This window comes from Odocoileus virginianus, chromosome 15 (genome assembly GCF_023699985.2).
Source record: "Odocoileus virginianus isolate 20LAN1187 ecotype Illinois chromosome 15, Ovbor_1.2, whole genome shotgun sequence".
Taxonomy (NCBI): domain Eukaryota; kingdom Metazoa; phylum Chordata; class Mammalia; order Artiodactyla; family Cervidae; genus Odocoileus; species Odocoileus virginianus.
In genome coordinates, this window is record NC_069688.1 from 31,379,904 (window position 1) to 31,407,832 (window position 27,929).

General features: G+C 38.8%; 1 long non-coding RNA gene across 2 annotated transcripts; it reads left to right on the plus strand.

Annotated features, from left to right (window-relative positions):
* Window positions 1–1,802: 1,802 nt before the first annotated feature.
* Window positions 1,803–26,919, plus strand: LOC110135846 (uncharacterized). 2 transcript variants are annotated; one of them, XR_002313466.2, is made up of 4 exons: window positions 1,803–2,124; window positions 6,185–6,240; window positions 24,671–24,856; window positions 26,619–26,919. It is a non-coding gene; the product is annotated as an uncharacterized lncRNA (long non-coding RNA). The 2 variants fall into 2 exon arrangements; XR_002313467.2 differs by lacking the exon at window positions 6,185–6,240.
* The last annotated feature ends 1,010 nt before the right edge of the window (window positions 26,920–27,929 follow it).

Sequence of the window (27,929 nt, forward strand, 5' to 3'; positions counted from 1 at the left end):
TGGGAAGTCTGATATACAAAATTGATAAAACTATAAAGAAATGTAAGAGAATGACTAATTTAAAATGGAGAATGATGGTCATTTCTGGGGTTAGTTGGATGACAGGGGAATGTGTTCAAAGGGTATCTAACATGTATGGTGGGTACATGTTTTTAAAAAATTATTATTTAAACTATACTTATAAATAATCTGTTTAATTTTTATATGTGATATTTGACACTAATAATACTTTAAAAAGGAAGTGACTGTAATGTGATAAATGGTACCTAAGACTAATTTTTAAAAATATATCATGGAGGACTTCCCTGGTGGTACAGTGGTTAAAAATCTGCCTGCCAATGCAGGGGACATGGGTTCACTCCCTGGTCTGAGTAGATTCCACATGCCACATGGCATCTAAGACCCCATACCACAACTACTGAGTCTGAGCTCTAGAGCTGGCCAGCCACAACTACTGAAGCCTGCATACCCTAGAGCCCAATCAAGAGAAGTCACCACAGCGAGAAGCCTGCACACTGCACCTAGAGAGTAGCTCCCATTCACCACAACTAAAGAAAGGCCGTGTGCAGCGATGAAGACCAAGCATAGCCCCCCCCAAAAAAACAATAAAATAATTTTTAAAATATTTAAAAGGTATCATGGGAGGAGATTAGAATAGTTAAACAACTGGTAAGAAAGCAAATCAAGGTTTGTAGTGGGCAAGTGTAAGCCAGGAATCTGGGCAAAGGGAGCTGGATGGTTTTGTGGTCAGGGTCAGGACACTGAAAGAGCCAAATCACCCGCCTACTCTCAGGACAACAAACTGGGCGTCAGGAGACAAACGCCCCCACATCAGTGTTAATGTTACCCTGGCAACTTTATGACCTAATTCTCCTGTGTCTGGTTTTCATGAGGAGGACCACTTATCCTGAGTCTCCTGATGATTAAAATAGCATTCTTTCTTTACTCCAACATCATCTAAAAACCAGTTATAAGTCTCATGTTTTCACAATTATTTTCATTGATTACATTTTTCAGTTGACAGCTTTAGACAATATCACCTTAAACTTTTCCATAAAAATTTTCCAAATTATACTATAAAATTAAACATTAGTTGTTTCTTGTATTTCCACAAACCAGACTGTGAACAATCTTATTTGTTTTTTTCATTAACAGAAAATTATTTCCTCTACATCTCTAAATTGAATCATTTACTTAGGATTCTCAGTTTGGCTTATTCCTTGCTGTAAATGAATTCAACTGTTACCTTGAAATTGCTGTAAACTTAACTAGATCTGCAGCAGAAGAATATTTGAATGAAAGATTTCCTTTTCAAACAAAGCAGAAGTTAAAAAACACCTCAATTGTTTCTTTCCAAAGGTTAAATTTGGTACTGAAGTCTTTTTTTTTCCCTCACAAATAATCTGTTTCTGCACTATAAAAGAAGAAATTTACGTAGAGCTGCTGTTCCCAGGCTTTGGGTGAGTGATCAGTCACTTCAGTCATGTCCAACTCTTTGTGACCCTATGGAATGTAGCCTGTCAGTCTCCTTTGTCCATGGGTTTCTCCAGGCAAGAATATTGTAGTGGGTTGTCATGCCCTCATCCAAGGGATCTTCCTGACCCGAGGAGTAGACCTGGGTCTCCTGCATTGCAGGCAGGTTCTTTTTTACCACTGAGCAACCACATCCGTTTCTCCAGGGCTTTCGGCCCTGTGCCCTGTGGAGGAGGAGATAACCTTGTGGTTCTCTCTCTCTTCCCTACTGTGTTCTCACTGTCATCCAAATCATCTGTCACAAGGCTGTAAATCTCCCTTCACTTCTCTTCCACTCACTTTCAGTAGGAGTAGCCCAAAAATGAGACTAAATTTATGGAGTTTCAGTGATACTGAAGCCCCGGGCAGTTTCTGATGTTTTCTCAGTTTCACTCAGAAGCTGGGTACCGATGTCGTGTATACTCCTTGCCAGCTCCTTAGGACTCTGTTTTTTTTTCTTTTCTGAATTTCTTTAGCCTCAGCCTCTTAGTTTTCTGGGAAATCTTTTTGGATACAGTGGGCAGAGTAAACACCAAAGAATGGAACCAGGTGCACATCCTGCTTCTGAGAAAGCCCTTGCTCTGTGGCAAGAATTCAAGCACTAGGATGCAGGTGAGTGGGCGCAGGGGGAAGAAAACTGTTTCACCAGCTCTCGGGAATGTTGAAGAAGAATACTCCAGATATTGGCAAAATTAGAGATTCCTGGCTCAGATGGTAAGGAGTCTGCCTGCAATGCGGGAGACCTGAGTTCCCGGGGCTAGGAAGATCTCCTGGAGAAGGGAATGGCTATATACTCCTGTATTCTTGCCTGGAAAATTTTACAGACCAGAGGAGCCTGGCAGGCTCCAGTCCATGGGGTCTCAAAGAGTTGGACGTAACTGAGCGACTAACACTTTCACTGTACACTATACCTTAGCACATTAGACCCACATAGGCACTATTTTTTTCAGTTGAGAATTTAGACTATTTCTTCAAGGTAGATTGACTGACATATTTACTGAATCTTTAGCACCTATACTTAACACACTTATAATAATCCTTGTAAAATGGACATCATTGCTCTCCAAGGAAAATCTGGAAGGAAAATTTGACTTGGTCAGGTGATAAAATCTACTCTGGAAAAAGACAGCTTTTCATGAAGTCCTTCATTTGATGCTGAAGATATGAATTGGTGTTTTTATTCTCTGGCGTGCTTCACAAATAGCTTATGTCTAAAGCATAAATGAACTATCAGTGAATTTTTAGCATAAGTCACACAATAGTGCTGGTAGAAATTCGCTCAAAAGAAAAAAAATACCTGTATATCTATGATAGTTGTTGCTAGAAATTCTATGACAGATTGTTATGAACTGATAGGAAATAAATAAACTAAACATGAAAAATAAATTCATTCCACTAATAGCTGCTATTATGAGCCCAGAAAAGCCTAAATAAAATCAGGCAATGAAGAATGAAGAAGTGATGAAGAATTATGAAATTTATCTAATTCATAAGAACCAGGTTGTCAAACTTCCAGGAACAAATCTTGGAGTGTGAAAATCAAGTTTCTTAAAATCAATTTTTGAAACTATTGAAATAATAAAATAAAAGCTAATTTATGAAATAAAAACAAAATTAATTATCAGTTGTCTTAAAGGGTTTACTTACACTTTTACTTTGCCTTAAATTAACAAAACCAATGTCACACTTGTTATCACATGCTAGCATATGGAAAATCTTAAATAAAGATTCCTATTTTAAAATGTTTTAAATTCCCTTCTCATTTAGTTTTCTTGAGAATTTGTATTTTTGGGGGGAGAGAATACGAGACAGGAGGCACTTAGAAATCATGTACTGATTGGCACTTATGCTCTCCCAGTCAAGTGAAATAATTCAAAGAAGAACAAACACCTAGGTTTCATTGCTCGATTAGACACTGAGCTTGAAGACTAGTGAGCAGTGAAGGGAAGGAGAAAGGAATGGGTGCGGTCAGAAAGGTGAGGGGACAGTGGTAGGTGTGAACCTAAAGATAAAGTTTATGAATTATCCTTTTCAAAGTTTATTTAAACAGACAAAAAGAACTGTATGAGAGGCCCCCTGCACAACCAGAGTACTAGGTCCTTCTCAAACTTCCCTTCTCCCTTGATAAATTATATTGTGCACAGTCTTTTTTTTTTCTTCCATTTTACTATTTTTAAACAATAACAAAAAACACTAGGGGTGTGTTTTGATTCTGCAGCTGCAGTGGTATTGTTCTTGTGCACTTGATGTGATGATAGATGCTAAGAATTCAACAGCGATGATGCTGATGACTTCTGGCAGGCAGCTTTAGAGAGATCTCTGGGGTTTTGTGTGACTTGGGTCATGTTTTTCCTGAAACCTGAAAGGGGAGAGGCAAGATTTTGTTACCTCACCTTTTGGGAAGTGTCCTGCAGTCATCACAGATACAGAGTGACTTGAACTAAAGAATGATTGTATATTGAAAGAACTCAGTGCTGTTTAACGAGAAGACAGAGGAGATAGAGTGGTCAGCAAAGGGAAACAGAGAAACTGACTCAAGTGTTATTATTAAAACAACAGATGAAATGGAAATACCTTCTGATGTACTGTAAAATGAGACGCACAGTGCGGGGAGGAGAGGGTGGTACAAACTCAGAGAGTAGCTTTGACCTATATATACTATATACTACCATGTGTAAAATAGGTAGCCAGGGGAAAGATGCTATATAGCACAAGGAGCTCAGCTTGTGTTCTGTGATGACCTAGAGGGCTGGGGTGAAGGGTTGGGGGTTGGAGGGAGGCTCAAGAGGGAGGATATATATGTATTCTTATGGCTGATTCACGTTGTTATATGGCAGAAACAAACATGGCAGTTGGAAAGCCATTATCCTCCAATTAAAATTAAATTTAGAGAAAGATTTAAAAAATAAAAAATAAAGTTAATAAAAGAGAGGCACATGAAGGAAATCTTTAAAACAGTAAGATGTAGGAGCTCAACACTTCTTTCACATTTGGGAAGGCAACATTTATCTATTTTCTCAAAAGAAACAGTGCCCCAAACTTCTTCCATGTTTTATAGATTTATTCTTGGCACTGGCATAGAAATCACCAACCAACAGTTATAACCCCTTTTGTTGGTGAACAAAGATACTCCAGGCATAGCTGGCAGGAGCAAGCGCTCACCTGGTAGATTTTAAAATGCCAGAAATCTCATCTTACCCAAAATACCCTGCTGTGTCAAATGTAAATCCCCAGTATTAGTGTTAATAACGAATTAGATACATACATAGTCCGTATATGGCAATCTGACCCTCTCTTATCAGTTCATCACAAAAGGATACACTTTAGGAGAAGCAGGACGTCATCAAGCCCTGTTGTAGGGGGTAGGTCCAAGGTCAAAGGGTGAATCACAGTACGTGCCTGGGGAGGGAACAGTCGTTCCGGAGGGAAGTGGGTGGGATATTCGAATGCTACAAGAATTGTTTTTGTATAATTCCTCTGCCTCCTCTACCCTTGAGTTAGTTGCTCAGTCATTTCCGACTCTTCACCACCCCATGGACTGTAGCCCACCAGGCTCCTCTGTCCATGGAATTCTCCAGCAAGAATACTGGAGTGAGTAATCGTTCCTTTCTCCAGGGAATCTTCCCCACCCAGGGATCAAGCCCAGGTCTCCTACATTGCAGGTGGATTCTTTACTGTTTGGGATTCTGTGTTACTCCAGTCTTAAAGGGAGAAATACCTCATTAACTTTTGCTCCTAGAAAATCAAATCTGAAAATTATTAGGGTGGGATAGTACAGAAATTATGCAGCATTATTTTATCTCCTGAAAAAGAATGCCTGAGCTTGAGTTTCAGTTCGGATACAAATTGGCCAAAAGCCGATTGAAAGGTTCTACACTAGTTTCCCCAGGTCATGGAAAAATTCCACAATGACAGCTTTCTTCACTTCCTTTCCTGTTATCAGGTACGGACTCCACCCTGCTGTTCTGTTCAAATGGTTCAGTTACTGAAAAAGTAGACAAAGCAGAATATGAGCAGAAGCATTTACTTGCCTTCTCTTTAGACCTTAATGATGTATTTAAAATGAAACCAAGGAATGAAATTCTTTCAGGTGTATGTAATTTAGTGGAACCAGTAGCATTGGTGAGATCCATGAATGTACTGAAAAGTATTGTGCATTTTATGAGTGTAAATATACATATAGTGTAAGTCACCCAGTTGTGTCTGACTCTTTGCAACCCCATAAACCATACCCCACCAAGCTCCTCTGTCCATGGGATTCTCCGGGCAAGAATATTGGAGTGGGAAGCCATTTCTTTCTCCAAGGGATCTTCCCGACCCCAGGATTGAACCTGGGTGTCCTGAATTGCAGGCAGATTCTTTACTGCCTGAGCTACCTCGGAAGCCCTATGTCTTTTCTGTGGGAAAGAGTTTATATTTTTCATCAGCTTCTCAAATAGAAGCATGACCCAAGAAAGTTTAGGAGCTATCATAGAAGATTTAAAGCTCTGAGTGAGTGACTGGGGAAAGGATGTAAAGGAGAATTTAGAATGAATACACTTTAATGATGTTATCTGGTGCAACACGGCGTAAAACACAGTATGATGTACAGTCATAATTTGTTTGAGTCCTTTTGCAATATGCACAGTTACCTGTTCCCGTATGTATGCAGAACTTCCTGTTTGCATTTCAGGCATTTAGGGGAATGGAAGCTGAACTGTTGCCTTAAGGTTACTCCTCTACCAGAAGGTAAGGGTGTTCTGAAAAATGGTGGAATCTGAGTAGTGTGATTTAAGTCTTGATGAAATAAAAATGTCCCTTCCTTTTATGTTAAACGATTGCTTTCCTAAAACTTAGTACTAAAATATGAATGAATTCTTGAATTACTAGCCATTTAACTCCTCCCAGATTTGTTTGTGCTTGTGTGATGATTATTTAAAGAGAACTGGTGGTATGGTACTTCCCAGGTGGTGCTAGTGGTAAAGAACATGCCTGCCAATGCAAAAGATGTAAGAGACCCAATTTCAATCCCTGGGTTGGGAAGATCCCCTGGAGGAGGGCACAGGTAACCCACTCCAGTATTCTTGCCTGGAGAATCCCATGGACAGAGGAACCTGGTGGGCTACAGTCCACGGGGTCATAAAGAGTCAGACACGACTGAGCGACTTAACTAACTTCAAAATATGGAAATGTTTGAAAAGAATAATAATTTTGTTCAGATAATCAACTTGATATATTTTTACATTGACTAGTTTGATAAAGAAGACAAAATAATTAAAAATAATAATATTTGAAGTACATGTCACTATTATTTCTTATTGAGTAATTAAAAGAATCATTAATGTAAAATAGATATATTTTCACAATAGTACTTATGTCAGAAAATATAGGCTTAGTTTTTTCCAATTACTCTTAACAAAAACTTTAGTATAAAATCCAAATACTTATTTTAAAATGTTTACTCAGCAGTTATTGCATGATGATGAAATGTACCATCTATAAAAGACCACATGCATTAGCTGTTTATTTTCCCAAGAAAAATGTGCTTTCTTGACAATTTTTCTTTCAAACAAAATCCACTCTTTAGTCTATCAAAAAATAAACAAGGAGCCAATTATGACCAGCACTGTTACTGGGTTAGGCTTTTAAATTACATCCTATGTGTATGGTAAATAAAATAATATGGTTGAATTAATGCTAGATAAGTAGCATGTTATTTAAAAATGGGAAATGTGCAGCTGAGATGACATTAAGATAAGAGCAGAATCAAGAGCTCTCATTTAGTAAAAATCAGCAGAAGGATTCTAACTCTTCTAAGTTTGCAAGATCTGGTTAAGATCTAAGACAAAAATCCTCAATACCAGTAGCTTCAAAATATATGAATAATTACATATACTGCTTTAAATTTCACAGAGTGCCTTCTAGCTCTTCATTGTATTTAACCCTCACAACAAACCTTAGATTTTATGAGGACTTGGTATGTAATTTTTTTTTTCACTGTAGTATTCTCTGGGCTTCCCTGGTGGCTCAGACTAAAGAATCTGCCTGCATAACAGGAGATCTGGGTTCAATTCCTGGATTGGGAAAATTCCATGGAGAAGGGCATGGCAACCCACTTCAGTATTCTTGCCTGAAGAATTCCATGGACAGAGGAGCCTGTTGCACTACGGTTCATGGGGTTGCAAAAAATCAGATGTGACTGAGCAACTAACACTTTCACCTTTTCATTCTCCATGTCTTCACTGTGCCAGGCATAGAGTAGGCACTCAGTAAAGTTTTAATTGGATGAGTGAAAGAAACATAAAACGACTTGGGCAAAGCTATCAGTGTGTAGAGGAATTGGTTCACTCTTGATTTTCTGATTCTGAATCCTTGATCCTTTTTATAATTTTAGCTTTCATCTTTTCTTTAACGTTTGCTGCATATGTTTTCTTTTTTTTCCTGATTCCTAAACAAAAATCTTTTGAGTTCTACATAACTCATAACCTCTCTTATCATTTTTAAGTAGTGAAGTTACATAGTTTGTATCAGGTGTTGGCAAAATTTCTCTGTAAAGAGCTAGTTATTAAATATTCTCAGCCTTTTGGTCTTTATGGTTTCTAACTCTTAACCTGCTGTGCAAAAATCATAGCTGGCAGCAGATGAAGGGGCACAGCTGTGTTCTAATAAAGCTTTATTTATGAACACTAATATTTACATTTCATACAGTTTTCTTGTGTCACAAAATATTCTTTTTTATTGAACTACAGTGGATTTCAAAAGTATATGTTTCAGCATAGTGATTTAATATTTTTGTAGCTTATACTTAATTCAAAGTTATAAAATATTGGCTATATTCCTATGCTGGACAATATATCTCTGTAGCTTATTAATTTTATGCATAGTAGTTCCTATCTCTAATCCTCTACCCCTATTTTGCTCCTCTGCCCTTTTTTCTCCTAACTGGTAATCACTGGTTTGATCTCTACATCTGTGAGTCTGTTTTGGTTTTGCAATTTTCATTTATTTGTTTGATTTTTTAGATTCTACACATAAGTAAAAACATAGTGTCAGTCTTTCTCTGTCTGACTTATTTCACCAAGCATAAGTCCATGTTATTCACTAAGTTCAGTAAGTCCAAATTCACCATGTCTATCCTTGTCGTTACAAATGGCTCAGTGAGATCTCCTTGTGGTTCTGATTCATGTTTCTCTGGTGATTAACAATGTTGAGCAATTTATCATGTGCCTGTCAGTCATCAAGCATTCCTATTCATTTAACTCCAAACATTTGTCGTGATTTTATCCAGTAGAGGGTAAACCATGAAAACATGGAGAGACACAAGTTCTTTTGAAACACACAGCAAAGTCTGAGATGCTGATCACCAAGTACAAGGTTTATATTTAATCTTGAATGTTTGTTTCTTGTATGTGAAGCCCCCGCCCTTTCAGTGTTGATTTGCCATTTTCAGATGTTCATTTCTGAAGTATTAGTTAGGGTGCATTTTCTATGTGTGACATAGGAGTTTTTGTTTCATCTTCCTTCTTGAACTGAAATATTAGACTATGACCCCCTGTTCTTATCTTCTTGACCAAGTTCTGCATCTCCTCTGGTGAGAATCTTTGGGGACCAAAGGGCTTTTATTCCATTTGTGTACAAGCTGTGATGAGAGTTAAAAGAGAAAGATTTCTTTATTTGAACGATGTCCTGTTTAATGTCAAAGAAGACACATGCTGGTTCACTGTGACAAAGCACACTGGTTTGTGTCAGCTTTGCTTTCAATTGGAACATTGGAATGTTGAGATATTCAAATCTTTCAGCTTTTTCATTTGTAAAATGAGGTTAATTGAACTACATTTTAGTCAGGATAATGATGGTTTTGTTGTGCTACCAAACATGTCCCAAATTTCAGTTGCATAAAACAGCAAAGGTTTTTCAGATTGTCCATCATGCATTTGTAGGAGATCTTAGGCTTGGGTACTGTCTTAGGGACTCAGACTTGGTACCTCATCAAACACTGCCCAAAGCAAGCAACATATGCTACTAGTATTCAATCTTCCTACCTCTTCCCAAGACCTTGAGTTTCTTAAAGAAAGTGAAGTCACTCAGTCGTGTCCGACTCTTTGCGACCCCATGGACTGTAGCCCACCAGGCTCCTCCATCCATGGAATTTTCTAGGCAAGAGTACTGGAGTGGGTTGCCAGTTTCTTAAATGCATCATAAGTTTATGCTTCCAATTTATTTCAGGTGAGGATTTACTAAATGATTTGCCACAGAATAAAACGGAATGCAATTCTTTATGCCTCCACTAACAGTTTCCTTGCCAGTCACTACTTGATCCCTAAGCCAATGCTATTTATTTATTTTGGTGCACTACCCTAATTATGGGTTTCCCAGATGGTGCTAGTGGTAAAGAACCCTCCTGCCAAGACAGGAAACCTGAGTCCTGGGTTTGATGCCTGGGTTGGGAAGATTCCTTGGAGGAGGGCATGACAACCCACTCCAGTGTTCTTGCCTGGAGAATCCCATGAACAGAAGATCCTGGAGAGCTACAATCTACAGGGTTTCAAAGAGTTGGACATGACTGAAGTGACTTAGCATGCACGCACACTAATTATACTAACTAATTTCTATATTCATCAGGTTATTATGAATCATGCTATGATAGCAAATGACCTCCCACAAAACAAATGGATTAAAGCAAAAAGACTAGTTCAGTCCCATTACTTCATGGCAAATAAATGGGGAAACTATGAAAACAGTGACAGACTATTTTCTTGGGCTTCACAATCCCTGCAGATGGTGACTGCAGCCATGAAATTAAAAGACGCTTACTTCTTGGAAGAAAAGCTATGACAAACTTAGTGTATTAAAAAGCAGAGACATTACTTTGCTGACAAAGGTCCATATAGCCAAAGCTATGGTTTTTCCAGTAGTCAGGTACAGATACAAGAGCTGGACCATAAAGAAGGCTGAATGCTGAAAAATGGATGCTTTTGAACTGTGGTGATGAAGAAGACTCTTGAGAGTCTCTTAGGCTGCAAGGAGATCCAACCAGTCAATTCTAAATGAAATCAATCATGAATGTTCATTGGAAGGACTGATGCTGAAGCTGAAACTCCAATACTTTGGCCACCTGATGCGAAGAGCTGACTCATTAGAAAAGACTCTGATGCTGGGAAAGATTGAAGGCAGGAGGAGAAGGGGACAACAGAAGATGAGATGGTTGGATGGGATCTCTGACTCAATGGACATGAGTTTGAGTAGCTCTGGGAGATGCTGAAGGACAGGGAAGCCTGGAGTGCTGCAGTCCATGGGGTCACAAAGAATCGGACATGGTTGAGTGGCTGAACAACAACAAGAACTCATTACATTAAGCGTTGGTTGGCTTTTTACTCATTTCAGCCATTCAAGGATCCAAGTGCGATAAAATGTAGCCACCACATCAAACTTTTCTGCAAAACCAAAGAGCAAAGAGAAATCTGATGGTACCACACCAACAATTAAATACACAGCCTGAGTATCACATGTTCCTCCTACTCAGAACTAAACAGCAAGAATAAGTCATATATCCCCACCAGGTGACCAGCAAATGGTAACTCACAAGTGTTTTGTGAAGCACTAATGACTATTACAAGCTATTCCCTTCCAATCATAGAATTACATGATGGTATGAGTCTTCAGTTCAGTTCAGTTCAGTCTCTCAGTCGTGTCCAACTCTTTGTGACTCCATGGACTGCAGCACACCAGGCCTCCCTGTAAATCACCAACTCCTGGAGTTTACCCAAACTCATGTCCATTAAATCGGTGATGCCATCCAACCAACTCATCCTCTGTCATTTTCTTCTCATCCTGCCTTCAATCTTTCCCAGCATCAGGGTCTTTTCAAATGAGTCAGTTCTTCACATCAGGTGGCCAAAGTATTGGAGTTTCAGCTTCAACATCAGTCCTTCCAGTGAACACCCAGGGCTGATCTCCTTTAGGATGGACTGGTTGGATCTCCTTGCTGTCCAAGGGACTCTCAAGAGTCTTCTCCAACATCACAGTTCAAAAGCATTAATTCTTCAAGCTCAGCTTTCTTTAGAGTCCAACTCTCACATCCATACATGACTACTGAAAAAAGCCATAGCCTTAACTAGATGGACATTTGTTGACAAAGTAATGTCTCTGCTTTTTAATATGATGTCTAGGTTGGTCATAAATTTTCTTCCAAGGAGTAAGCATCTTTTAATTTCAAGGCTGCAGTCACCATCTGCAGTGATTTTGGAGCCCCCCAAAATAAAGTCAGCCACTGTTTCCACTGTTTCCCTATCTATTTGCCATGAAGTGATGGGGCTGGATGCCATCCATGATCTTAATTTTCTGAATGTTGAGCTTTAGGCCAAATTTTTCACTCTCCTCTTTTACTTTTATCAAGAGGCTCTTTAGTTCTTCTTCACTTTCTGCCATAAGGGTGGTGTCATCTGCATATCTGAAGTTATTGATATTTCTCCTGGAAATCTTGATTCCAGCTTGTGCTTCAACCAGCCCAGCATTTCTCATGATGCACTCTGCATATAAGTTAAATAAGCAGGGTGACAATATACAGCCTTGATGTACTCCTTTTCCTATTTGGAACTGGTCTGTTGTTCCATGTCCAGTTCTAACTGTTGCTTCCTGACCTGCATACAGATTTCTCAAGAGGCAGGTCAGGTGGTCTGGTATTCCCATCTCTTTCAGAATTTTCCACAGTTTATTGTGATCCACACAGTCAAAGACTTTGGCATAGTCAGTAAAGCAGAAATAGGTGTTTTTCTGGAACTCTTGTGCTTTTCCAATGATCCAGCAGATGTGGGCAACTTGATCTCTGGCTCCTCTGCCTTTTCTAAAACCAGCTTGAACATCTGGAAGTTCATGGTTCATGTATTGCTGAAGCCTGGCTTGGAGAATTTTGAGCATTACTTTACTAGCATGTTGAATGAGTGCAATTGTGCAATATTTTGAGCATTCTTTGGCATTGCCTTTCTTTGGGATTGGAATGAAAATCGACCTTTTCCAGTCCTGTGGCCACTGCTGAATTTTCCAAATTTGCTGGCATTTTGAATGCAGCACTTTCACAGCATCATCTTTCAGGATTTCAAATAGCTCAACTGGAATTCCATCACTTCCACTAGCTTTGTTTGTAGTGATGCTTTCTAAGGCCCACTTTACTTCACATTCCAGGATGTCTGGCTCTAGGTGAGTGATCACACCATCGTGATTATCTGGGTCATGAGGATCTTTTTTGTACAGTTCTTCTGTGTATTCTTGCCACCTCTTAATATCTTCTGCTTCTGTTAGGTCCGTACATTTTCTGTCCTTTACTGAGTCCATCTTTGCATGAAATGTTCCCTTGGTATCTTTAATTTTCTTGAAGAGATCTCTAGTCTTTCCCCTTCTAGTATTTTCCTCTATTTCTTTGCACTGATCACTGAGGAAGACTTTTTTTTAATCTCTCCTTGCTATTCTTTGGAACTATGCATTGAAATGGGTATATCTTTCCTTTTCTCCTTTGCTTTTCATGTCTCTTCTTTTTATGGCTATTTGTGAGGCCTTCTCAGACCGCCATTTTGCTTTTGCATTTCTTTTTCTTTGGGATGGTCTTGATCACTCTCTCATATACAGTGTCATGAACCTCCGTCCATAGTTCATCAGGCACTCTGTCTATCAGATCTAGTCCTTTAAATATATACACTTACACTGTATAATCGTAAGAGATTTGATTTAGGTCATACCTGAATGGTCTAGTGGTTTCCTGTACTTTCTTCAATTTCAGTCTGAATTTGGCAATAAGGAGTTCATGATCTGAGCCACAGTCAGCTCCTGGTCTTGTTTTTGCTGACTGTATAGAGCTTCTCCATCTTTGGCCACAAAGAATATAATCAATCTGATTTCAGTGTTGGCCATCTGGTGATGTCCATGTGTAGAGTCTTCTCTTGTGTTGGTGGAAGAGGGTGTTTGCTATGACCAGTGTGTTCTCTTGGCAGAACTCTATTAGCCTTTGCCCTGCTTCATTCTGTACTCCAAGGCCAAATTTGCCTGTTACTCCAGATGTTTCTTGACTTCCTTAGTATGGTTCAAAGAAATCTTTGAGTGCTAACTCTTGGCCACAGAGAGATAGCCATTATTTATGCATAAAAAATTAACATTTAAATAAATATTCCTGGATCTGTAAAGGCTGTGAGATTCAGCACTTATGAGTGAAGATATCTTATCAAGACTTTAGAAGATAGTGGACTCACTGTATTTAGCCCACACCTCCCTAGCTACTCCCTTCATGCCTTGATTTCTCTGGGACAAATGCAGTCAATTCCAGTGAAGGCTGAGATCAAGGTTGGAAAGAGGCACAGTGCACAGTCCTCTGGTTTTTATCCAGTGTGTTGGCTAGCATTGACAGCAGGGAATTTGTCAGCAGCATTTTCCACCTACATCCATTTCCAGCAGCTCTGAGGGGATTGCTGAGCCAGCAGTCAAGAACAGAGGCATCTTTGTTTGGCAGTGGTGTAAGATATTTTAAGCACACTGATTGATGTTCAACCTGCAGAACACTGTAGCTTCATTGTGCAAACCTTCCCAAGCCCATATACTGGAGCAAAAGACAGTACTGGAGACATACAATGTAGCCAAGAATGTGCTCCAGTTCTGTCATCCCTTGGTGCTTTCATAACAAGAGCATGGACATGAGCTGGAAATAAGAGAATAGAAAGGTCAAATTGGTTAAATGTGCAAATAATTATAGCTATGAGACTTCAGCTTAAGAAATTTCTTCGTCAGAATGTGGTCCACAAACACGAAGGCTGGGTAATGCAGACAATAATTTTCAACAGGACTAAGTGTTCCTTAGAGTTTTGAGAAAGGAGTGACGGGGTTGTGAAAGAAGAGGGCTTGATTGCCACTAGCTTTTGGGGATCTTCAAGTTTCCAGATCTAACAAGTTCCTGACTTATGATTACTTATGATTACATCTTGCAGAACTTTAGTCTTCTAGACTAGAAGATCTAGAGTCATCTTTGACAGCCTGATTCTGTAACCTTTTAGCTGTACAACATGGGGCAACTATTTAATCTCTCTGTGCCTTAGTTTCCTGGTAAATAAATGTGTTACCACATGCAAAGTTAGCCCATACTAAGTACCATAAACTGCTTTAGCTTATGGGTTCAGAAGTCATCAGTTTCTGAGGAATATCCATGGCAATATTACTTCTCTTTTTAAGAAAAGGTGTATTTTTTATTGATGTATAGTTGATTTACAATGTTGGACTAGTTTCCACTGTACAGCAAAGTGATTTAGTTGTGCATGTATATACATATTCTTTTCTTTTTCAGATTCTTTTCCATTATGTTTTATTACAGGATATTGAATCTAGCTCCCTGTGCTACACAATAGGACTTTGTTGTTCACCTATTTTATATATAGTAACTTGTATGGGCTAATCGCAAACTCCCTGCCCCCTGCCCCCTCACCCTTGGTAAACATAAATTTGTTTTCTATGGTTGTGAGTCTGTTTCTGTTTTGTAAATAAGTTCATTGGGTCATATTTTAGACTCCACACAAAAGTGATATCATGTGATATTTGTCTTGTCTGACTTGCTTCATTTAGTATCATAATCTCTAGGTCCATCCATGTTGCTGCAATGACATTATTTCATTCTCTGTTATAGCTGAGTAGTAGTCCATGGTGTGTGTGTGTGTGTGTGTGTGTGTGTGTACCACATTTTCTTTATCCATTCCACCAAGCAACCTTTTAGGTTGCTTCCAGGTCTTGGCTGTTATAAACAGTACTTCAATGAACATTGGGATACATGTATCTTTGAAAAAGTTTATTTGTATGCAAAAATATAAATATAGCACTATTCTAGTGCTCTTAAAGAGAATATTTATCAACTGGAACATAAGAAAAGTATGCATGTATTAACTTTTAGTGACACTTTGTGCTACTGTAGATAACAGAAATTGAGAAGTCATTTGTTTTAATCAAAAAAACTTTTTTGTTGAAGTATAGTTGATTTTCAATATTGTGTAAGTTTCAGGTTTATAGCACAGTGAGTCAATGTTTTATATATATGTATATAAAAGTGAAAGTTTAGTCGCTCTGTTGTATCCAAATCTTTGTGACCCCATAGACTGTAGGCTACCAGGCTCCTCGGTCCATGGGATTTTCCAGGCAAGAGTACTGGTGTGGGTTGCCATTTCCTTCTCCAATATAAGTATGTGTGTGTGTGTGTGTGTGTGTGTGTGTGTGTGTATATATATATATATTCTTTTAAGATTCTTTCCCTTTATAGAGTATTACATAATACTGTGTATAGTTCCCTATACCATACAGTAGGCCCATATTGGTTATTTATTTTATAGACGGGTGGTATGTATATGTTAAGCCGGATAAAGACAAATATCATATGATATCCTTCATATGTGAAATCTAAAAGAAAAAAAAGACACAAATGAACAGAAACAGACTTATTTCCAAAACAGAAAGAGACTCACAGACACAGAAAACAAACTTATGGTTACCAAAAGGAAAGGCTGACAGGAAGAGATAAAATAGGAGGCTGAGATTAACATATACACACTATTGTGTATAAACTATTACTTCTAAATTGTGAGTAAAAAAAGATTCTCAACAGGGTTAATTAATTTAAAGATGTTCTTGGAACAGATGGGGCTTCCCAGTGGCACAGTGGTAAAGAAGTGCTGGCCAGTGCAGGGGTCACAAGAGATGGGGGTTCGATCCTTGGGTCGCTAAGAACCCCTGGATTAGGAAATAGCAACCCACTCCAGTATTCTTGCCTGAAAAAGTCCATGGACAGAGGAGCCTGGCAGGCTACAGTCCATGGGGTTGCAAAGAGTTGCACATGACTGAGCACACACACACACATATTGGAGCAGATAATTTCCCCTGCTCCTCCAGAGCTTTTGAAGTTTGACTTCAAAATAGCAAAGTGCTTCTGTATTCTGAACTTGTTCATGAAGACTCAAGTTCAAAATTTCCTGTATGCTAGTGTATTATGGAACATGAGAAGTCATATTTCACTCAACTCAATTTATTCTTCTTAAACCCCTTTAGGAGAAAAGAATTTTCTCTTACTCAACAAAAGAGTTGCCCTCAGCATTAAAACAATTCCTTGTAATAAGTTGTAATCAAAATAGGTTGAGAATTCTGGATCAGAGTTTTAAAATCAGTGAAATATGCTTTAAAATAAATTCCACCATGGTGTCAACTATTTAAAAATAGTTGAGTTTTTGTCATTGATCATAGCAATGGTTAAAAAGTAAATGTTTTTCATCAACAATCTTATCCCATGGAGAAAGGTAGCTGTTTCCATTTTTCAGTCAGTTTTCAGAATCAAGAATACTGCTTTTTTTCAAATTTAGGAGATTCCTCTCAGGCCAACATGGCTATGTTATATGTGTAGCTAATAAATATTTTGATGAAAAGTTTAGTTCAGTTCAGTCGCTCAGTCATGTCCGACTCCTTGTGACCCCATGGACCACAGCACGTCAGGCTTCGCTGTCCATCACCAACTCCCAGAATTTACTCAAACTCATGCCCATTGAGTCAATGATGCCATCCAACCATCTCATCATCTGTTTTCCCCTTCTCCTCCTGCCTTCAATCTTTCCCAGCATCAGGGTCTTTTCAAATGAGTCAGCTCTTCGCATCAGGTGGCCAAAGTATTGGAGTTTCAGCTTCAACATCAGTCCTTCCAATAAACACCCAGGGCTGATCTCCTTTAGGATGGACTGGTTGGATCTCCTTGCTGTCCAAGGGACTCTCGAGAGTCTTCTCCAACACCACAGTCCAAAAGCATGAATTCTTCAAGCTCAGCTTTCTTTATAGTCCAATTCTTACATCCATACATGACCAGTGGAAAAACCATAGCCTTGACTAGATGAACCTTTGTTTGCAAAGTAATGACTCTGCTCTTTAATATGCTGTCTAGGTTGGTCATAACTTTTCTTCCAAGGGGCAAGCATCTCTTAATTTCATGGCTGCAATCACCATCTGCAGTGATTTTGGAGCCCCCTAAAATAAAGTCAGCCACTGTTTCTACTGTTTCCCCATCTACTTGCCATGAACTGATGGGACTGGATGCCATGATCTTAGTTTTCCGCATGGTGAGTTTTAAGCCAAATTTTTCACTCTCCTCTTTCACTTTCATCAAGAGGGTCTTTAGTTCTTCTTCACTTTCTGCCATAAGGGTGGTGTCATCTGCATATCTGAGGTTATTGATATTTCTCCTGGAAATCTTGATTCCAGCTTGTGCTTCAACCAGCCCAGCATTTCTCATGATGCACTCTGCATATAAGTTAAATAAGCAGGGTGACAATATACAGCCTTAATGTACTCCTTTTCCTATTTGGAACTGGTCTGTTGTTCCATGTCCAGTTCTAACTGTTGCTTCCTGACCTGCATACAGATTTCTCAAGAGGCAGGTCAGGTGGTCTGGTATTCCCATCTCTTTCAGAATTTTCCACAGTTTATTGTGATCCACACAGTCAAAGGCTTTGGCATAGTCAGTAAAGCAGAAATAGATGTTTTTCTGGAACTCTTTTGCTTTTCCAATGATCCAGCAGATGTTGGCAACTTGATCTCTGGTTCCTCTGCCTTTTCTAAAACCAGCTTGAACATCTGGAAGTTCATGGTTCATGTATTGCTGAAGCCTGGCTTGGAGAATTTTGAGCATTACTTTACTAGCGTGTGAGATGAGTGCAATTGTGTGGTAGTTTGAGCATTCTTTGGCATTGCCTTTCTTTGGGATTGGAATGAAAACTGACCTTTTCCAGTCCTGTGGCCACTGCTGAATTTTCCAAATTTGCTGGCATTTTGAATGCAGCACTTTCACAGCATCATCTTTCAGGATTTCAAAGAGCTCAATTGGAATTCCCCCACCTCCACTAGCTTTGTTTGTAGTGATGCTTTCTAAGGCCCACTTGACTTCACATTCCAGGATGTCTGGCTCTAGGTGAGTGATCACACCATCGTGATTATCTGGGTCATGAGGATCTTTTTTGTACAGTTCTTCTGTGTATTCTTGCCTCCTCTTCTTAATATCTTCTGCTTCTGTTAAGTCCATACCATTTCTGTCCTTTATTGAGAAATCAGAGATCAAATTTTCAACATCCACTGGATCATGGAAAAAGCAAGAGAGTTCCAGAAAAACATCTATTTCTGCTTTACTGACTATGCCAAAGCCTTTGACTGTGTGGATCACAATAAACTGTGGAAAATTCTGAAAGAGATGGGAATACCAGACCACCTGACCTGCCTCTTGAGAAATCTGTATGCAGGTCAGGAAGCAATAGCTAGAACTGGACATGGAACAACAGACCAGTTCCAAATAGGAAAAGGAGTACATTAAGGCTGTATATTGTCACCCTGCTTATTTAACTTATATGCAGAGTGCATCATGAGAAAGCTGAGCTGGTTGAAGCACAAGCTGGAATCAAGATTTCCAGGAGGAATATCAATAACCTCAGATATGCAGATGACACCACCCTTATGGCAGAAAGTGAAGAAGAACTAAAGACCCTCTTGATGAAAGTGAAAGAGGAGAGTGAAAAATTTGGCTTAAAGCTCAACATTCAGAAAATTAAGATCATGGATGGCATCCAGTCCCATCACTTCATGGCAAGTAGATGGGGAAACAGTAGAAACAGTGGCTGACTTTATTTTGGGGGGCTCCAAAATCACTGCAGATGGTGATTGTAGCCATGAAATTAAAAGATGCTTACTCCTTGGAAGGAAAATTATGACGAGCCTAGATAGCATATTAAAAAGCAGAGCCATTACTTTGTCAACAAAGGTCCGTTTAGTCAAGGCTATGGTTTTTCCAGTGGTCTTGTATGGATGTGAGAGTTGGACTCTAAAGAAAGCTGAGCTTGAAGAATTGATGCTTTTGAACTGTGGTGTTGGAGAAGACTCTTGAGAGTCCCTTGGACAGCAAGGAGATCCAACCAGTCTATCCTAAAGAAAATCAGTCCTGGGTGTTCATTGGAAGGACTGATGAAGTTTTCCAGGGACTTTTGAAGCTGAAACTCCAATACTTTGGCCATCTGATGCAAAGAGCTGACTCATTTGGAAAGACTCTGATGCTGGGAAAGATTGAGGGCAGGAGGAGAAGGGGATGACAGAGGATGAGATGGTATCACTGACTCAATGGACATGGGTTTGGATAGACTCTGGGAGCTGGAGATGGACAGTGAGGCCTGGCAAGCTGCAGTTCATGGGGTTTCAGAGAGTCAGACACGACTGAGCGACTGAACTGAACTGAACTACACTTCTTTGCCTTTTCTAAATCCAGCTTGAACAAATGGAAGTTCATGGTTCACATACTGTTAAAGACTGGCTTGGAGAATTTTGAGCATTACTGTACTATCCTGTGAGATGAGTGCAACTGTGTGGTAGTTTGAGCATTCTTTGGCATTGCTTTTCCAGAAAATCTTTAAAGCCTCAATAGTAGGACTAAACAGATTAGAAAAAGAAAAATATCTAGTCATTCATTCAACATATATTTCTTTAGCACCAACTCTGTTCTGGACTAGAAACTGTATATTCAAGGATGATAAAGGTAGACAAGATTCCTGCTCTCGAGATTCTGCACTCTGCTGAGGGAGGTGGGCAATAAACAAGTAAACAAATTATACAATAACAGATAAAGATAAATGCCATAAGATAAATATATGGTATATTGTGATGAAGAATAATAAAGGGGCATTGACTTTATATAAGGCAGTCCAGGAAGGTCTCTCAACTGGATAACATTAAGGTAGAGACCTGGGGAAGACACAGGACTTGGAAAGAGGAGGGAAAAGAGAAGGCCAAATAGAAGAAACAAAAGATTGGAGTAGAGAATATGTGCAGCATGCATAGTAAGTTTACCAATAACAATCAGTATATTTTGTTTGCTGCATGATTCTTTGAAAAGTCTCCATGCTAGATTTCTTAAAAAGCTGGAAATAGAACTGCCATATGACCCAGCAATCCCACTTCTGGGCATACACACCAAGGAAACCAGATCTGAAAGAGACACGTGCACCCCAATGTTCATCGCAGCACTGTTTATAATAGCCAGGACGTGGAAGCAACCCAGATGCCCATCAGCAGACGAATGGATGAGGAAGCTGTGGTACATATACACCATGGAATATTACTCAGCCATTAAAAAGAATTCATTTGAATCAGTTCTAATGAGATGGATGAAACTGGAGCCCATTATACAGAGTGAAGTAAGCCAGAAAGATAAAGACCATTACAGTATACTAACACATATATATGGACTTTAGAAAGATGGTAACGATAACCCTATATGCAAAACAGAAAAAGAGACTCAGATGTACAGAACAGACTTGTGGACTCTGGGAGAAGGCGAGGGTGGGATGTTTCAAGAGAACAGCATTGAAACATGTATATTATCTAGGGTGAAACAGATCACCAGCCCAGGTTGGGTGCATGAGACAAGTGCTCGAGCCTGGTGCACTGGGAAGACCCAGAGGGATCGGGTGGAGAGGGAGGTGGGAGGGGGGACCGGGATGGGGAATACATGTAAATCCATGGCTAATTCATTTCAATGTATGATAAAAACTACTGTAATGATGTAAAGTAATTAGCCTCCAACTAATAAAAATAAATGGAAAAAAAAAAAAAAGAAAAGTCTCCATGCTTTAGAATTTTTACCCAAGCTGCCTCTTGTTCGCTGTAGCTTCCATTAAAAAAAAATATTTTAATTGGAGAATAATTACTTTCCAATGTTTTGTTAGTTTCTGCCATACAATGCATTAAAATCTGATGGTTGAGGGAGAAAAATAAATACATAGAAGTCCCAATAACAACGTATTTCAGAAAGGTACAGATCAAATTACCGAAATGTAAAGAGCAAAAGTGCTAGAAGATGACTAATTTTAGCGGTATTTTTAGGTAATCATGGTTGTAGCCAGTTTTTAATTGTGTTCCTAAAACAAATCTCACTTTAATTTAATGGACATGCTCTCTCTCCCATATTTACCTGGGTATGTGTTTATGTTATAATTGGAAGAATTATCTATTCCTAGTTCTGCTGGACTGGAAGCAGGATTGTTTCCTCCATCTCAAGTGTAGGGCGCGCCCAGCTTGAACCCCCAGGGAGTTCTGCACGACTATATCTGGAAATCTCATTGGCCGAGCAGGTAGCTAGGCAGCCCTTCCGTGCTTTCAATGTATCACCTCCTTTCAGAACGGATGCTTAAGATATGATTGGGATCTTGACCACTCCCTTTGTGTACTGACCCTTTCTTCAAATATTGAGGAAAACATTTTGAAAATTGTATCAAGACGGTCTGATTCTCAAACTTATTAGAGAGCTGCTGAAATCTGCCAAGTTCACCTTTCACCGTGAAAGTCGTGGGGGGAGAATCTGAAGATATTTGGTGATGAAGTTTGTTATTTCAAAGATGTTCTAATCCTTTTGTCCTTTCATGGGTCATCTGCCCAAAATGTACATGCATTTTGAAACAGAGCACTTAGACATGAGGTTACGGCTCACAAGAAAGCATTTGACCTTTCCTTGGGGACAGTGTCCAGCTCTTACCTGGTAGGACATGTGTTGTCGGTGTGTGAAGGTTAGTGGCCAGGCCTGGCAGTGGCTTTGGCAGAGAAACTCTTCCTGGACAAACTGACTTGTCTTTTCCTAATGGAGAAATTCCAAAAAGTGAAGCTGCAAGCTTCCTGTTTTGGAAAGGTAATATATGTTTGGAAAATTTTGGATAAAGGCAGAACGATTGATAAATCAAAGATGATATTAACCTGGAAAGAAATATCCTCAGAAAACATGGTATTTGACTGACTGATGTGAAATCATATTTGACTGACTGATGTGAAACTGACGTGGACTGGGTGCTGAAAATTCCTGGAGGAATTGACAGCCTGCCTCCCAGCCAGTTCCTGCTGATGTGCTTGGTGAGAATTGCTCACAGGGAAAGCTCTTAACACAAGCACAGCTTGTTTTCCTGTCTTCCCTTGTTTGTGATTATGTTTAGCTTCTAATCAGGAAGAGGTTGAATATCTTTAAGAAGGTCTAAAAGATTTGTTTATCTGTCCCCGTCATCGGGGGATGAAATCTTTGACTAGGTGGCTACAAATAATGTGATTAATTTTCCCCCAGCTTTATTCCAGTGACTTCCAAATATACTTTAAGTTCTAGGTTTAGTCTACGCCTGTGTCCTTCTGCTTTAGTTCTTCTGTCCATTCATCATGGCATACTAGCAAAAGAAGCACGAATTTTAAGTCAGAAAACCAGTTGTTTGTGACTTGGAGAGTGTTGCTGAACATCAAACCATCATAATTTCCTAAAATCTTTAAAATGAGAATTGTAACCCTTGCCTCTCTCAAGGATGAGGCAAACATGGAGTGGGTATTGATTATGAAAGCATTTTGTACACTGTAAAGGCTTAAACAAACGTTGGTAGTTATGTATTTGCCTTATTTTTGGCTTGAGGGAAGAGGACTGATTATAGATTGCTAATTTCTTGGATGATAGAGGAAAAGTAGAAATGAAAGTATCAGAAGAGATTAATGTTCTGAGCTCCCCTGTCAGTAGCCCAAAGTGTATCTTTAGGAGGATGTCCTATATACTTTTGTGTGCACAGAACTCACCTGGGAAGATCTAATTAAATGCAAGATCTGATTCAGTAGATCTGGTTGGGGCCTGAGATCCTGCATTTCTCAAAGTTCCCAGGGCATGCTTATTCTTCTGGTTCCTAGACTGCATGTTGAGTAGCAATGGATCAAAGAGAATGAGGAAATGGGAGGAGGTTAACACAGGTGAGGGAAGTGATGAAGGAAGAGCCTCTCTGTCTCTCATCCTTGCATCTTGGTACCATATTGGTAAAATGGCTTAAAGCAATAGTAACATAAAAAATCTTTCTGCTAATACTGTTAAGTATCCAAACACAGTTTCTTGTTCCTAATTGAGTCTATTTCCTGAGAAGTAAATCTAGCACAAGAGGTACATAGAAGAAATTGTGGTCTAACTTGGAACATATCTACCTCACTCATGATCTTTTACCTACACACCTTAGGAAAACGTAAAAAAACACTTCATATTCTGCCAACTGGGAACTGATCCAATGGTGATAAGATCATGAGTTCTTGTGACCTTAGCCATATTCAAGGAGTATTCTCTTGGGACCCTAGTATAACATGTCTTGATTGGACATTGTGAACTAAACATCCTTGTCGTTCACATTTAGAACCAAATAACTTCCTTCTGGAATTTGCACAGTGATTTGGTCATCTGCCATGATATTATGTATTGTTCAGAATAATTTTCCGTTACTGAGGTCAATTTCCCTGATTTATAGCTATTTGTAAAACTGGCTCACAAAAGGGGTAGAAAAGTCAAGAAGAAAATAACTTTATAATAAATGACTCCAAAAAAGGAGCAGATGGTGAAATTCTTGAGATACTGTAATAATTCTATAAAGACATAGGCTGATGGTATGTAGCTATTGCTGAACTGATTGAAATGTGCTACTGTTGCACATTTTTATTTTGAGACAAAGTGCTGTCTCAGCTCTTGTTTGGCTACCAAAATAATCGCTCCTGAAAACGTTCTGTTGTGATCTGTAATAAAGTTAAGCAGGCATAAACGTTGTTCAGGCATCATTCTCTAATATTTGCTGCTCACTCTAATTGGATAGCCAGGACTTTGGTTGACATTACCTATATGGAAACATATAGTGAATTATCAATGTACACAAATAACACGGGATCCTTTAACTTGCTGTTTTATATTTTAAAAAGAAAATAAGACACATTCACTTTGTGAGTGAATCTCAGCTGTATAGTGAGAACTCTACCCTGGGTTTTGTAAAGTTTTAAAAATCATTAATGTGGAAATATAAGAAACCAAAATTACTCAATAGTTTGGTTATATCATTTATTTTTTATTTTCTTTTAAGAGGACTCCTTGAGGCTCTCAGCTGAGTGTGTGGTCTGTGTGATGATGTAGTCTATATCCAAGCTAGTAGCTGTTGCTGGCACCCAAATTCATTTCAAGCTCAGTATTAGGCTTTATTGCCATAGAATGATAACTTCTGTGTAAGGGGATTTTTACACACGGCAAATTCTCAATCTGTAATCACTCAGAGTTCTAGTCCTGAGTCTTCACCAAGTAGCTTTACTATCTCTGTTCTTAACTATACAGAACTGAAAGAGGTTCCCCAAGCCTCCAAAAACATGTTGTGGGATATGGGTCAACAGTTGTTTCCTAGTTGGGATGGTGTCTTCATTCAACACTTCATCTGACTGCTACGCCTCCCCGTGGAGTGGAAAGAGTAACTTCCAAACTGATCACAAGTTGAAGAACTGCTATAAAATACAAAGTCTCAAGGTAAACTCATTAAACATCTCCCTTGACCTACCCATGAAGTGTTTTTATATATTTTTTTAAAAAATAAACTTTTTTACTTTGTATTGGGGTATAGCTGATTAATAATACTGTGATAGTTTCAGGCAGACAGCAAAGGGACTCAACCATACATATACATGTATCCATTCTCCCCCAAACCCCTTCCTGTCCAAGCTGCCTGAAGTGTGGTTTTCATGTCACGGCCATGATTCAGGGAGGCCATAGTGTGAGACCCAGTAGAGGAAATGGGCTATTGTGACTAGCTCTCTGTTTACCAGAGATCATCTGGTATTAACAACTTTCCTATGATATCTGTAAGAATAATCAAATTGGAAGAATAACCAAATTAGACAATTTTTTTCCTCAAAATAGAAATATTTTAAAATCAATAATTAATAATTACTTGGGGAAAATTAAAACACAGAAAATTGTGCTTACACACCCCTCCCATAGTTTCATCATCCAGAAATAAAATAGCTAACATTTTCTGTGAGCACTCATATCTTCTTCATATTCTTGGCAAGTAATTCAATATTTCATTTTTCTCTCATCTATAAAATGGGAACAAAAATAGTACCCATCCCCTAGGACTGTTTTGAGATTTACATGCATTATTACCTATAAAAGATATAATTTAGTGCATGACAATAAACAGTAAATAAATATTTACTAATATAATCACTATATGTACATATTTACAGTGAGTACATATGCATATTATTTTCAAAAATGGGATAAAACTTTGCTATGTTTTAACCTTTCTTCACCCAGAAATATGTTGAGGTCAACTTTCCATATCAGTAACTGTAGACTTATATCTATTATTTTAAATTTCTGTGTAATATTCTATTACACAAAAGGAATCAAATGTTTTAAAAACCTAGTCTTTCCTTGATCTTCCTCACTGGCACATCTTTGCAAATTTTCTCAAACTAAGTTCCTAGAAGTGAAAAGTGTCAAATAAAACACACTTTTAAGAAGTAAATGTTTTTAATAGCTCAGCTTAAGTAATTTTATACTCCTATAGCTCAGCTTAGCTTAAATTGGCTTAAAAAATGCAATTTAGTCATTTTCTTTGATGGGAAAATGAGAGAAACCTGATATGTGGCTGTATGCATTGTGGTTGTAAGCACTGACTTTGAGGAAGCTAACTGACCCATGATTTACTAGTTGCACGACCTTAAACAAGGTCTCAACCACTCTGTGCCTCAGTGGCCCTATTGTAAAGGAGGAATTTTGTAGGGTTAGAGTTGGGCTTAGAGTTAGGATTGGGGTTAGGGTTAGGTTATATAAGAATAAAAGAGGACTCTAACCAATACTCTAGGAGTAGTGCTGAATTCATAGTAGAAGCTCAAAAAATTTTATTGAACTTATTTTTTGCATAGAGTAAGATAGAAAAGGAGTAATTGTCTACTGAAATTACTCTTTAGGTAATTTAGGAGAAGTAGTACAAATTTTCAGAACTTTTCTTCAAAGAACTATTAAAAAGCACTTAATTCATTATTATTATTATTATTTTTCTCTCCCAGTGACTCAGACAGTGAAGAGCCTGCTTGCAATGCAGGAAACCTGGGTTCAGCCCCTGGGTTGGGAAGATCCCCTGGAGAAAGGAACGGCAACCCACTCCAGTATTCTTCCTGGAGAATCCCATAGACAGAGGAGCCTGGGAAGCTGCAGTCCATGGGGTCCCAAAGAGTTGGACTCGACTGAGCAACTAACGCTTTCACTTTTTCATTCCACGTAGGTTGTTAAATTAACTGACTGTGGTGGTTCTAATGCCTTGGCAGCCCGTGTAAGCAAACCAAAAGCTAAGCCTGTAAAGACCTCAAGATTAAGAAACTGGAACCAAAGGACAACCCATAACAAAGAGACAACTGGGCTTCTCTCAAGAAAGCAAACGCTTAAGCTACAGCCAATTGAGTACTTTCTTGCTTTGCTTCCAGGTCTCTTGAAGCTCCTATTGGTGGAAGGCTCCTAACCACTTTTGGTTTGTTGTTACCCACTTAGAATCTATTTTTGCTCAAATAAACTCATAAGAATTTTAATATGCCTCAGTTTATCTTTTTTTTTTCCATTTATTTTTATTAGTTGGAGGCTAATTACTTTACAGTATTGTAGTGGTTTTTGCCATACATTGACATGAATCAGCCATGGATTTACATGTATTCCCCATCCCGATCCCCCCTCCCACCTCCCTCTCTACCCGATCCCTCTGGGTCTTCCCAGTGCACCAGCCCCGAGCACTTGTCTCATGCATCCAACCTGGGCTGGTGATCTGTTTCACCCCAGATAATATACCTGTTTCGATGCTGTTCTCTCTAAACATACCCCCCTCACCTTCTCCCACAGAGTCCCAAAATCTGTTCTGTACATCTGTGTCTCTTTTTCTGTTTTGCATATAGGGTTATCGTTACCATCTTTCTAAATTCCGTATATATATATATATATCAGTTTATGTTTTAACAATGTTGATATAGCATCACTGGAGGAAGTGTTTTGATTTGTTGTGCAATAAGAGACCGAATCATCTGAGCTAAACCACTCAGGACCTGCTCCTCACAGAGTGCTAGGTTCTGTCAAGCTATTTGCATGCTGCTTTAAACTCTAAGACATGAATAGAACGAAATTTTTCCCTTGCTCCAGCGATGCTTGGCAACAGACATAAAAGAAAATAATGTTTTAAAAACACTGAAAGTACCAGCTAAAAAAAACTTACTCTGCATTGTTCTTTAAATGGGATAAGTTTTTGTTTCCAGGACCTACCCTTTTAATGTACTTAAGGTGAGTTTGCAGGCCTAAGTTTTAATTAAATTTTTTTTAAGTTAAAATATATATTGATGTTGGTTCAGTCTTCTTCAGACTCTTTCAGTTAGTATCTTTTTACTAATGATGTAGACTACTTAAAGAAGAAAATGTAGAATTTGGCTTTCATATTTAAGGGGCTTCCCTGAAAAATATAACTTGGTAAAAACAGAAAAGCCTGCTACCAAGAGTCATAAGTGTTTCTACTTTACTCCCCAAATAGGAACTACTTGATGTCTTCTTTTAGCACAGG